Source organism: Triturus cristatus, chromosome 4_1 (assembly GCF_964204655.1).
Source record: "Triturus cristatus chromosome 4_1, aTriCri1.1, whole genome shotgun sequence".
Lineage (NCBI taxonomy): Eukaryota > Metazoa > Chordata > Amphibia > Caudata > Salamandridae > Triturus > Triturus cristatus.
In genome coordinates this window covers 792,843,548-792,856,539 of record NC_140585.1, presented here as the reverse complement: position 1 = coordinate 792,856,539, position 12,992 = coordinate 792,843,548, and positions in this window count along the sequence as shown.

Here is a 12,992-nt window from a genome sequence, read left to right as displayed (position 1 = left end):
CATAGATACATGTATAAATAATTTTATGGACAATTTGATTTTATATTGGTATAAAATAAGAGTATTCTAATGAATGTATCTTAATGTATTTTGTAATAGTTTTTAATAACTGGAAACAATAAAATTGACTATGACTATTATTCTGTTATGAATAACTATCAAAGTGTAAACAACAAAAATACAATGGTCCAGGTACACAAACATATAATACTATCGTTCACATAAAAATAAATATATCTAGAAAAATAACACAGGAGTGACATAGTGCGGGGAAGTAGTAGTAAAACTGCTTCCAGAATTTCTATTCCTTGTTTTCCATGTCACTTGTAATGAGGCCTTAAGTCTGTCTATCTTCTAATTCCCATACAGCAGGTTGAAAGTTACAGAATTCAAGGTTAGACACTGGGGTATCCCTGGATTAATGCTTGCTTGGAGGTACATATATATTTACTGACTTTATCTCAGTATGCTAGTTGCAACAGTTTTGCCTTATAAGTGACCTTGGTCATTACTAGAGTGAAGATTGACTATAATATTGTGATATTTAAGGGATTGTCTGCCTTCCTGCTCCAGCAGATGCAGATGCGGCTTAACAGAGCTGCCACAACAGTGACACAATACCAATTGGGAGCTAAGGTTAGAGTTTGTGGAGTATCGAATCAAATTGACTCCCATGTTATCACGAGTGTCAGTCTGGTGACATTGAACAGCGGTATTGTGTCTGTCTTCTCTCAGCAGGGTGGAATAGAATCCCATGACTCAAGTCTATTTGCAAGAACTTCCTGTTATTAGGTTGTCCTGATCCTTTCAGCTCCCAGAGGGAATAACAAAGGGGGCGAGAAACAGAGACAGGTGGGAGAGATGAAGGGACACAAAATAGGGGACATAGTGAGAGATGATATCAAACTAAACTAAACTTCCACCTGAGCTCACCTTTCCTGAGATAGTTCCCAGGGTGTTCACGGACATGATTACACCTTGACCTTGCGATAATTCATCTAATCAAACTAATATGCAATTTCTGTGTTCCTGTAAGTTTTTCTGTGTTGTATGAACAGGATATATTGTCTGGGTTTTAAGAAAGAGTCATCTAAAATTCTGCCACAAGCCTTTGTATCTTCTATTACTATCGTCACCTTAGATTTACTTTGCAGTAGGGAGTTTCTTGTTTTCAACTGTCAAAATTAGAAATGAATTGCGTGAGCAGCTCTTTGGGCGGGCCTTGCTGAATTAACAATTTAAAGCAAGAAGATTGAACCAGCTTTATTGCTGGCCAGTTGTTAGACTTTAAGTATAAATGTGTTGTTTGCTTACACATTTTTGTAGGTAAAACCTAGGATGTCAATTAACGATATTTGCTTTATTTTAATAATTAATGGTGAGCTGTATTTTGGAAAATATGTTTTTATTGTTAACTGTAATGAAATGTTGAAGGGTTCAAGTACAAAGCGTTAGCTCCTAAATTTAGAACACGCATGTGTAATCATGGTATAGAAATAGCAGATGTGATACACTTTAGGTTTGGAATGTGTACACACCATCTCATAATGAACTTTGAGAGTGCAATGACCATTATTTTTCTCGTAACCCATCCTCCCAAATAATCTATTTATTAACTATAGAAATGAGTCTAACGAAATGGAAGATACCAGATTTCGCCCCAAATGATATAATCCAAAAGAAAAATCGAAAGTAAAATCAATTCAACAATCGAAAAGTTTGAATGGAATGGATTGCTTGGGGCAAGTCTATGGTAAGCGGCACTTACAATAGCGGAATCGTGGAGATTTGTCGTAATTGGAGTCTTATGAATGCCAATTTCTTCATTGAGAACGGCAATTGCTCTATTACCGGTGGAGACAAAGATAGAAATGAGGAAAAGGAGAAAAAAATTAAGAAAGTCAATGTTTTTCTAAAAGACTACAGAGTTTCAAATCATAAGCATGAGTTGGCAAAGCCAATAGGTCTCGCCTTTGGACCTATTGGCTTTACCAGTGCCTTTTAGCAGTGCTGTACAGCATCACCAAGGTGCTGTGTGGCATGATCAAAGGTAAAAAAAAAGCAAAAGCTGAAAAAAGCACGATATTGTGTGCATGCATAAGTATGCAAGCAGGCCTACAAATGCCGCAGGTATCAAGAAATGGAAATAAAAGAAACATAAAACGCTTTTTTTGTAAGCAAAAGGGTCCTGCAGCAATTTGCTGCCTGGTCCGATCACTGAAAAATAAATATAAACAGATGATGTGCAATGGATGAGTGGCTGGTGGAAGCAGTGGGAAGTGGGTGAGGAGAGGGGAAAATCAGCACAAGAGATAAAACAACATGGGGCGAGGGAGAGGCAATGGAGTGAGAAAGTAACACTGAGTGCAGAGGAGGCAAGAAGTTTGGCAGGGGCGAAGCATATGGGGGAAAGATATAGAAAACACATGCGCTCTCATCAAGTGATTAAGTAAAATTAGAATATTGGAATATTGAGTGTTCCATTGAAGACAATGGCGTAGCTCCTGGTATATAGTGGCTGGTACAAGCCTTCTGCTCCAACATTCCAATGCCTGTTTTTCTGTTTATTCCTTTATTTTTCTGTTTCTCCATTTATAATTCAGAACATTCTACCCTTAATGAGTGGAATGTTCTCATAGCTTTATAACTCTTCTGCCTCTGGCTATGCTAGTTGTTGAAGGCCCTCACCCTCGTTATAGGCCCTCGCTTGCGGCTCAGGCTTATAACTCAGATTCAGGGACTTTAACAATCAGTATAGTCCTTGGTAGTGGGGTATAAGACTATAATAAAAAAGTGGTCCCCTAAAAGTGAGCAGTGGAAGAATAGAAACCACCCAACCAGAGAGAAGGTAAGGAGCTATGCTCCAGGGGAGGGGCAAAACACAAAACGGACATGTTAGGACAAGGAAAGCCATCAAATCAGATTGAAGCAAATGAGAGTGAAAACAAATAAGTTCTGAATAAGCCCACAATAGGTCTTTGGTTAGCCTGCGCTCAGCCCAAAAAAAAGATGGTCCAGTAATATGGATAATGGGAGGGGAGAAGAGGTCTCTGATGCGCAATGGTGGGGCAACAGGTGGAGCATCTGTTCAATTTCCTCTGGGAAAGAGGCAAAGACGTACGAGCAGATGATGAGCCCTGGGGAATTAGATTTCTGCACAGAAGAACATAACTAGGATGATATAAAGAGGTTGAGTAGAAGTTATCCTTTGACTGCATCTTTGACTTAGCAGCACGTTCTAGATCACCTGTGGCAGTCCACCTGCACATTTGGATGTTTCCTGGAAGGCAGACATTTCTCAAAGTGCTTGCTTCTTCCCTTGCCTGTCACTTGGGCCAAGCTCTTTGGTACTCAGAGGACCTTATTAAAAGATCGGCAGAGGACCACTAGCTGATTACTTTAGTCAGACCCTCTTTTCAAAAGGTGGGTTTTAGCTCCCAGAGGTTCTCTCTCCTTTTTCAAGACTGGGGTAGAGGGCAGTACTTTCAAGAAAAGGGTTGAGGCTGGGGGATTCATTCATCGACAAACCCTAGTCCGAGCTGGCTACAGCTACTACACTTCTGCTACCTACCACTTCCAGCACATTAAGTGGTTGTGGGGTTCACCTTCTGGCCATCAACAACTGCTGGAAGTCTTCTGTTGTAGCCTCTTGGGTGCTGGGAGTCGTGAAATAAGGATATCTGATCCAGCTCCAGAGGGAGCAGGAGAGCTCTTCTGCCCTACTTCTGCTTCAAGTTGTTCACTCTGCCATCAAGCTCTCCTCTAGGGCATCCAGGACCTGTTGGACAAAGTGGAGGTACTAGCAGTGCCATTGGCAGAGTGAGGCCAAGGCTGCTACCAGATCCTGTTCATAATCTAGGCATCCTTGGGAGACTTCTGTTCCATTCTGGACTTGAAACAGGTGACTCGTTTTGTGCCACATCTGACATTCCGCATGTTAAGCCTCCAAATCATTCTGCTGTTGGTCACTTCTGGGGATTTGCTTTCTATCCCCCCTCCCCTATTCATCCAGGAATCTTATGAATGCACATCTGTGCCATCCTGTGCCTCAGAGATTCCTGCTGTTCTGTGTCTTTGTATTATGTGAATATATATGCACCCATGTGTGTGCTGCTATTTTTATTTTTATTTGAAGTGTTTAGTCATACGTGAACAAATGGTGCAAAAGGATCAGAGCTCCTTCTCTCAATTTGTGGGAAGGGCAATGTTTCAAAAAATTGTAAAATGCCCCTCACACACTGAAACCTGATTCAGTGTCATGCTTCATCATTGGGGTGTTCCCGCCCCTCTACGGGACGGGGCGTGCTACGACTTACGTAGACGCAGGAGCACCTTATTCAGTGATTGGTGAGTATGTGTAGTGCGTGGGATCGTGAAAAGAAAATGTGAGATGGTTAAAAATTCTCTGACTAGTGGAACGAAAATACTTTATTGTCTTCCCTGGCTGAGAATAGTAAAAGTGGGGAGGTGTACATGGTGTACTATAATGAGTCACCTCCTACAAGGTCGACATGTTTCAGAAGCCATCCCCTTGGCTTTCTTCCTCAGGACCAAAAAAACGATCCCTGTTACACCTCAATGGGTGATAGAATAAATGTACATATGCCTGATAGTCACAAACACTGTCCTTTGTTCCCTGTTATGGGAGTAGAAAAATATACCACTTGCCTACGCCTCCTCCACGATGAAAGGAACTACGAGGTCCTCAACCAGGACCCCACGGAGCAAATAGGAGTGAAAATAGCAAGTATGGTGGAAGAGGCACGATCACATGGGTGGATATCTAAAAAGGAAGGGGATTTTCTAACCACAACTTCGCCAAGAACACCTTACCTGTACACTATACCAAAAATCCACAAAAATCTGGTCTCCCCACCGGGACGTCCAATAGTGTCTGGAATTGGATCCATTTTGGAACCAGTCTCCAAATTTGCGGATGCTTTCTTAAGACCACTTGTACAACAAACTTCCAAGTACCTGAAAGACACCAAAGACGTCCTGCAATTGTTAGAAGGGCAAACATTTGACCCAGAAAGAGAATTATTGATAAATTGTGATGTGAAGAGCTTATATACGAGCCTTCCCTACAATGAGACCCTCAACATCATAGAAGATGTCCTGTTTGACACCGATTGGGACTACCAGACACCAAGAAACATGATTATGGAGTGCTGCAAATTGGCACTCAAAGAAAATTTCTTTGAATACCGGAACACTCTCTATTTGCAAAAACACAGGACCAGCATGGGGAGCACCTTTGCTCCTAGCTGGTCTCTATGTACATCAACTTGAAAAACAGACGATCCTCAATCCCAACAATCCATTTTGTAACCATATACATATATGGAAACGATATATAGATGACATATTAATCATCTGGGAAGGAGATGAAACCACTGCCAGACGTTTCCTAACATGGTTGAACTGCCAAGACCAATTTTTGAGATTCACAAGCACTATCTCAAATGAAAAACTTGTCTTCCTTGATCTAAACATATATGCAAAAGAGGGAAAACTAACAACTACTACTCATTTCAAAGAAACCTCCAAAATCTGCCCACTATTGTACAATAGCTTCCACCCTCGACATCTCCGCGACAACCTCCCTTATGGGCAATTCCTACGCCTACGAAGGAACTGCATGGAAATCAAAGATTTAAAAAAACAATCAAACGATCTGAAAAAGAAACTGGAAAAACGCCAATATCCTAAAAAGGTGATTGATAATGCATACAAAAGGGCACGCAACAATTGCAGAGACAGCCTTTTGGAACCCAAAATCCATAAGGAGGAAGAGAAATGCCCAGTATGTATAACAACTTTCAACACAAACTCCAATGGTATCACAAAAATAGTAAACAAACACTGGCGAATCCTCAAAAGTGGAAGCATCAATCTACCAAAACCTATCTTCTCTCATAGAAGAGGTAAGAGTATCCGTGATTTGGTGGTGCACACCAGACCAAAAGAAAGAAGTGAAGAACAGACAATGCAAACCACTTTAATGCCCCATATCTCTGGGCATCATCCCTGTGGAATGTGCAATGTGTGCAAACTAATTAAGAAAAGCAAAGAAATCTTGTTCCATGATGGAACCAAATGGGACCAAAGAAGATTCACAACATGCAATTAAAAAAATGTGGTTTATCTGATCACGTGCCCGTGTCTTTTGGAATACGTAGGAATGACCACACGCCCTGTCAAGGTAAGGATAGGGGAACACAAAAGTAACATTAAATGCAAAAAGAGTACCACCAAAATGGCAGCCCATTTTTGGGAAAAAGGCCATAAGTGGGAAGATCTCTCGTGGACAGTAATCGAACAAATCCAAAATGAAAGGTATTTGTTCGAAAAAGAACAACGGTGGGTGTTCCGTTTGAGGACTCATGAGAAAGGCCTGAACGATGAGATTCCTTGGAACCAGCTCTGATGTATACAAAATCTAACACAGGAATCCCCTGGCAACTAATGATCAACCAAAAAGTTGTCAGACTCATAAGGAGTATACACAGTACTACAATCACCCCCATAACTAATACTGAACAAAGAGGAGGTTTATGCCCTTGGAAACTGGGTTTCTTCCTTTTTCTTCCTTTTTTTCTTTTTTAGAGAAACTATAATTTTTGAAACCTGAGTGTACAAACACTCTATTTTTAAATATACATGGTTTTTGCTTTTCAATCCTTATCCTCTGACAGGAAAAGTTTTCCAGTTAATATTTTTCCAGCCTCTAGGGTTCTACTGCTGGGATTTATTCTTTACCTTTTTTCCATTAGGTTTTCCATTTTTCATAATTTGGCCCCCCCGTGTTTTTTTAAAAAAAAACACATACATGAATGCACGTCTGCGATGTCTCTAGCACAACAATTTGTTTTTCTTTTTTGTTTAATAATTCCCTTGAATTCAACCGCAATTTGACTGCCTTTTGAAATTCTCCAAAATATGCATAAAAACAAACAAATATATGCTTGCTTTTTCAACTGATTCAATGTTAATCGTTCCAACAGGAAGTGGATCAAAATGAACCCTGCTTTGGGTCCATGTACCGGCGGCCATCTTTAAAAATTTCAAGGTCTAGTGTTTTTTCAACCGATTCAATGTTAATCGTTCCAACAAGAAGTGGATCAAAATGAACCCTGTTTTGGGTCCATTTACCGGCGGCCATCTTTAAAATTTCAAAGTCTAATGTTTCCATCCACACCTGTTTCCTATCAAGCATGCCTCCTTGCACTTTAAAAGACCGGGCTCTGGTAAACCTCAGTTAGGTTCCGACGAGCCACGAGAAGGTACTTCCTTTGGTGATCGCGCTCCTTCCAGCATGTAAGTAAGACAATGGCCTGTCCTTAAAAAAGCCAAAGAGACCACGCTTATTTGTTTAAAAACCACCTTGGCGTTAAAACCTTGTTTTTCCTTCTGTTCTTTTAAATAAGTGTCTATTTGAAGGCGCCCTACACCGCTCGTGTGAGCTCATGGAGCGATAACGATAACATTCTAAAGTATGTATTATTATGGCACGTCCTTTTGAGAGCATGAATACCATTTTTTTTTTTTTTTTTTAAATAAAAAAAAGAAACACCATGAGATCACAGTTTAAAATGGACGAGTGCACAGACTTTTGCCAAACATCTCCCATTTTTTCCAAGGCTCGTCATGGGAGTATGAATGTGAGTGCTCGTTTGCTGTGAACATTAATCTGTAACCTTTTGGGGCACAATAGGAGTGTACATATACTTACTTCCTTTATGTATGAATGTATTGTAACATAAGATGTATCTTGCTAGGAGATACATATGTATGATAGAATGTTGAGTAAATGTGATCCTGGGCACTAGAAATCACAAGGAGTGTTCTTTCAGATGATTTATGAGTAGAGGATATTTACCAAATGATACCATTACCTACAACAGAGATACAAAAAAGCTTAAAACTTTCCACGTGATGGTGATGTGAATAGATAAAGATAAATGATGAAAGCCATGATTTATCCAAAATATTTTTCTTTTCAGGTTCTTAAGATATACAAGTGGTATATTTTTCTACTCCCATAACAGGGAACAAAGAATAGTGTTTGTGACTATCAGGCATATGTACATTTATTCTATCACCCATTGAGGTGTAACAGGGATCCTTTTTTTGGTCCTGAGGAAGAAAGCCAAGGGGATGGCTTCTGAAACATGTCGACCTTGTAGGAGGTGACTCATTATAGTACACCATCTACACCTCCCCACTTTTACTATTCTGAGCCAGGGAAGACAATAACGTATTTTCGTTCCACTAGCCAGAGAATTGTTAACCACCTCACATTTTCTTTTAACAATCCCACGCACTACACATACTCACCAATCACTGAATAAAGTGCTCCTGCGTCTTTGTAAGTCGTAGCACGCCCCGTCCCATAGAGGGGCGTGAAGACCCCATTGATGAAGCATGACACTGAATTAGGTTTCAGTGTGTGAGGGGTATTTTACAATTTTTTGAAACATTGCCCTTCCCACAAATTGAGAGAAGGAGCTCTGATCCTTTTGCACCATTTTTCACGTATGACTAAACACTTCAAATAAAAATAAAAATAGCAGCACACACATGGGTGCATATATATTCACATAATACATGGTAGAATCCCTATGTTGGATAACAGTATCAAGAGGAGGACGATCCTACCTTTTTCCTCTTCACTCCTTTTTGTTTCTGTTTGGGTGGGCCTCCAATCTCCTAATTGGTAAGTATGGTCAATTCCTAAGAGATCCAGGTTTTTGCATATATGGACAATTGGCTGATTTGTTTTACTTCCTTTTCTAAGGAAATCAAGGATGCCTGGCTGTTTAAGAAAGTCCTTCAGTCCTATAGATTCCTGCCGATCTTTGCCAAATCCCAACTGATTCCTTCTCAAACTCTTCTGTTTATTGGAGCAGTATTTTTTACAAACTTGGGATGGTAATCCTACCCTTCCAAGAAAGCTGAAACTGGTGTCTTGCCTCTCAGTTCTACTGGACCTTTCTGAGGTACCTGCTCTTAAGTGGTTGCAAGTTCTGGATGAGCTGACGGACAGTCTTCTTTTGGCTGCTTGCTCTCATCTCGACCTCCATCCTCTTGCTTCCCATCACGGGGACATTGGTGTCATTACTCAGAGGACTATGAGACCATGTGTCCAGTCACCCCTTAAATTCGCTAGGCACTGCGATGGAAGTTGGCTTTGGAGCGCTTGTACATATATTTATTATGTTAGGACTGTGATGAGGAAAACCCTGACTCGTCATAATGAATATTACTTGTAAGTAACCACGCCATTTCAAGCCATGGAAAAAGTGTTTGCGTAAGATTAGGCTGAACGGTTCCTTTTCAATGCATTTGTCGTTCAATTAGGTGACCTCTTTCCTTTCCCAGCTTGGAAACACATTTACAACAACATTTTTGGCCAGATGCATGACCCTACCAATTTGCGAGTCGCAATTTGCGTCATTTTGCTACTTGTCATTTGCGACTCGCAAATAGGAATGTACAACCGTGTCTCAGACACTGTTTGCGATTTCTAATGGGATCGCAAATTGCATGCCTCATTAATATTCATGAGGCAGGTGCAATTTGCGACCCCAATAGGAATGGCTTGCACTCCCAGGGATGGTGGCCTGCTGGGGTCAGAAGACCACCATGCCTGTGACTGCTTTTTAAATAAAGCAGGTTTTTAAAAAAAAAATGCAGCCAGTTTTCTTTAAAGGAAAAGGGGATGCATTTTAAAAATTAAACACTTCTGTTTCGTTTTTTAAGAGAAGGCAGTGGTCCGTGGGGCCACTGCCTGCTCTTAAAAATATTTTTTCATCCATTCACAAAGTTGAAGGGGTCCCCTGGGGACACCTTGTGAGTGGCTTGCCACCTACTTGAATTAGGTGGTAAATTGCAAGTGTTTTGCGACCGCAATTGTGGTCACAAAACAATCACACATTGAAGTGTGAGTCGCAATTAGGAAGGGACGTCCTTGGCACGACCCTTCCTAATAGTGAGTTGCAAACCCTATTTTGCGAGTCGGTAATAGGTTACTATCTCGCAAAATAGGGTTTGTACATGGGGCAAACCAATTTTGAGGTCGCAAATGGGCCGATTTCCGGTTTGCGACCGCAAAATACGGTCGTACATCTGGCCCTTTGGTACTTACATTTGCACATATTTCGAGGGCTCAAACCTAATTGCAACGTTTTGTGACACCAACAAAGTTTCGACTTTGTCAGAGTAGCGTAACATTTGCGTGGTAACCCTTCCTCCATCCCATCCCTTCATTTTCACTTTCCAACCGATTTCCTAAGTGGAAAAGTCTACACGATTCATGGAAGTAAAAGACTTCGAATTATCTCAATCCTGGGCTTATTTCTTCCTGGACCTCAGATTGACACTAGTGTGTGTGGGATGAGCTCTGAAGCTTAAAAAGTCCTTAATCAATATGGATTTTAAGTACGTTAACATGGGAGACATTGCTGTTCATTCAGCCATTGTAGCTCACATACTTACAGCATCATTTTCATACTTATATGGACATGGTCCTGTTTCTCAGCAAATACCCTTTTAAGTTTGAAATGTGTCTTCAATAAGGGTTCTCTTTTCAGACTTTGCTTTGTCTTTTTTAAGTGCTTTGACCTGACAGAGCGTTTCTTTATTTGCTCCAGACAGATTAACTCGGAGGTAATCCTCTCAACTATCTGAAATATTTAGTGGTAAGCATGAAAATGTCGGCTCCTGAGCCAAGCACCAACACACATCCAGTCCCTTCTAGTGAAAGAGATGCTTTGGCAGTGCATACAGCTCTGGAATATAATACATAGAGGCCAGAAGCATCTCCAAGAGAGGGTAAAATCACGACCCTGTCCATTCTCCAGAGGAAACTGTTTCTTTACTAAACTATTGTGCAAGTTCACAGAATTTTGTGCATCCTTATTACGTACAGGTGAGTTTGAAAACATTGTACTGAAAGCAGTGCCCCCTAGCACATCGTATGATGCTCAAGGGAAATTACTCAAATGCACAGATTAGGAGTGAGACATGAACAGGCACAAGGACTGTGGCAGTCTTTTCGAAATCCCAGAAGAATGCTGAGCTAGTCGAATCCCAAATTGCACATTTATTTACACAGTACAGGATGTGCTGGTTGGTGGATTTGTCTGCTGCCCAGTTGGTCTGCACAAGCCAGCCTGTGCACACTGTAGTCCTTTCTATAGTGATCTCCATTGCTCTTAGTTCTATACCTTCCTGGTCCTAGCCATTCCCTCTACCTCCCTTGTCCCAGCCATCGTTAAACTATTGGGTTTATAGAATGCAACCAATACCCAAAGGGGCCCTGGCATCGAGGAGGAGGCAGGGGAGGGGACTGCAGGAAGAGAACCGGAGAATCAGTGGCGGGTGATTTACTCAACGAGATGCCTTTTGAGCTTCTGTGTGAAAGGGGCATCTGATGCATTTAAAAGGGAGAGGGAGGGAGGTCACTCTAAAGCTTAATGGCAAGTTTAGAGAAAGAGAGCTAGGCTTTGTTAATCCGGGGTACAACCATCCACGCGGTACCGGAGGGTCGGACAGGTCGGTAAGGAATTAATGTTTTCTCAGGTAGGAATGCTGAGTGTTGTTACTGAAATCAAGCCACAAAGTGATTAGGGCCTGAATGTTATATTTCCCTGCATCCACTTAAAAAACTGAGTGATCTTTCCAAGCGCTTTAAGGAGGAGTTTTGGAGATTTGATTGACGTGTTTGGCAAAGGGGAGTTCATTGTCTATTATGATGCCACACTCTTAGCAGAGGTGGCAGGAGCTGGAAGAGCTCCCAGGTCAGCTGGCCACCAGAGAAGGTACAAGGCAGATGTAGTATGTCCAAACACAGATTTTTTCATTCATTTAATGTGTGCCAAATATTTTGCATCCAACCGGCAACCTCGGTCCTGCAGGAACAAAGATTGGACGTAAACCTGGTTAGGATTGTCAGCGTTAGAAATCAGAATTGAATGAGCTTGGCCGGTGGAGAAAGATAGATATTTAACAGGGTAGGGAGGGAGAGGAGCCCTGTGGAACTCTGGGAGTACTGGGGAGACGGATGATTTCAACGGGGATGGACTGATTCATCGGGGAAAGGATTGACTTGTAGCCCGGACTCAGTTTGAAGGGCCTACATGGTCACAAATCAGTTGCAAGGGAAGTCTAGAAGCTGCGCCTAACCCACGGATGGTCCTGTCAGTGATCTTTGGTCCTGTTGAATGATTTATGGTTCTTATAAATTATTTATGGTTTATCTGACAAGTAATAAACTGTGGTCTGTTATCTCCAAACCAGAGACTCAGTGTTCAAAGATAACAGATGGTACTTTGGTCAGTGAGAGGATGGATGGGTCATATGGCACAACTGGGTGGGTTTGAATCCAGGGGCTGCTGGTGTAGGCAGCCTCAGGGACCAATGTCCCAAAGAATAATGTCCCCCTCTCCGGGGTAGGCATGATCATGTTCTTGGTGAACACCTCGGGCATGCTGGAAATAATGGGTTGTTTCTGGGGGGTGAGGGAGAGTCCCAGGCAGGAAGGAGGGTGAGCTGCCAAGGATCAGGAAACCCTTAGCAACATGGCATAGGCAGCAGCAGTGATTGGTATCGGAACACCCATGGGTTGCTGAAAGGCCTTTGGAAGGGAAAGGTTGCCAGGCCAGCTGCCTTAGAATTCCTAATGCAGAAATACCTGGAGAGCACCAAAGGAGACAATGAAGGTGGTTTCAAAGCAGTCACAGAACTTGCAGCCCAGGTTCAGACTGAAGGATCTACAATGTCACATATTGATGACAAGAGAAGCCTAGAAGCTACAGGGCCCAACCCATGGAGGGCACTTATAAGTGAATTATGGTCCTGTAGAATAATGTATTATTATCAATGGTGCAGGAGAGGGGATTCATGTATCGCAAGTTGTCAAGTATAATCATTAAATAACCCCTGCCATTAGGCGCATGGACCTAAGGAGCAAATATTTACATCAAACA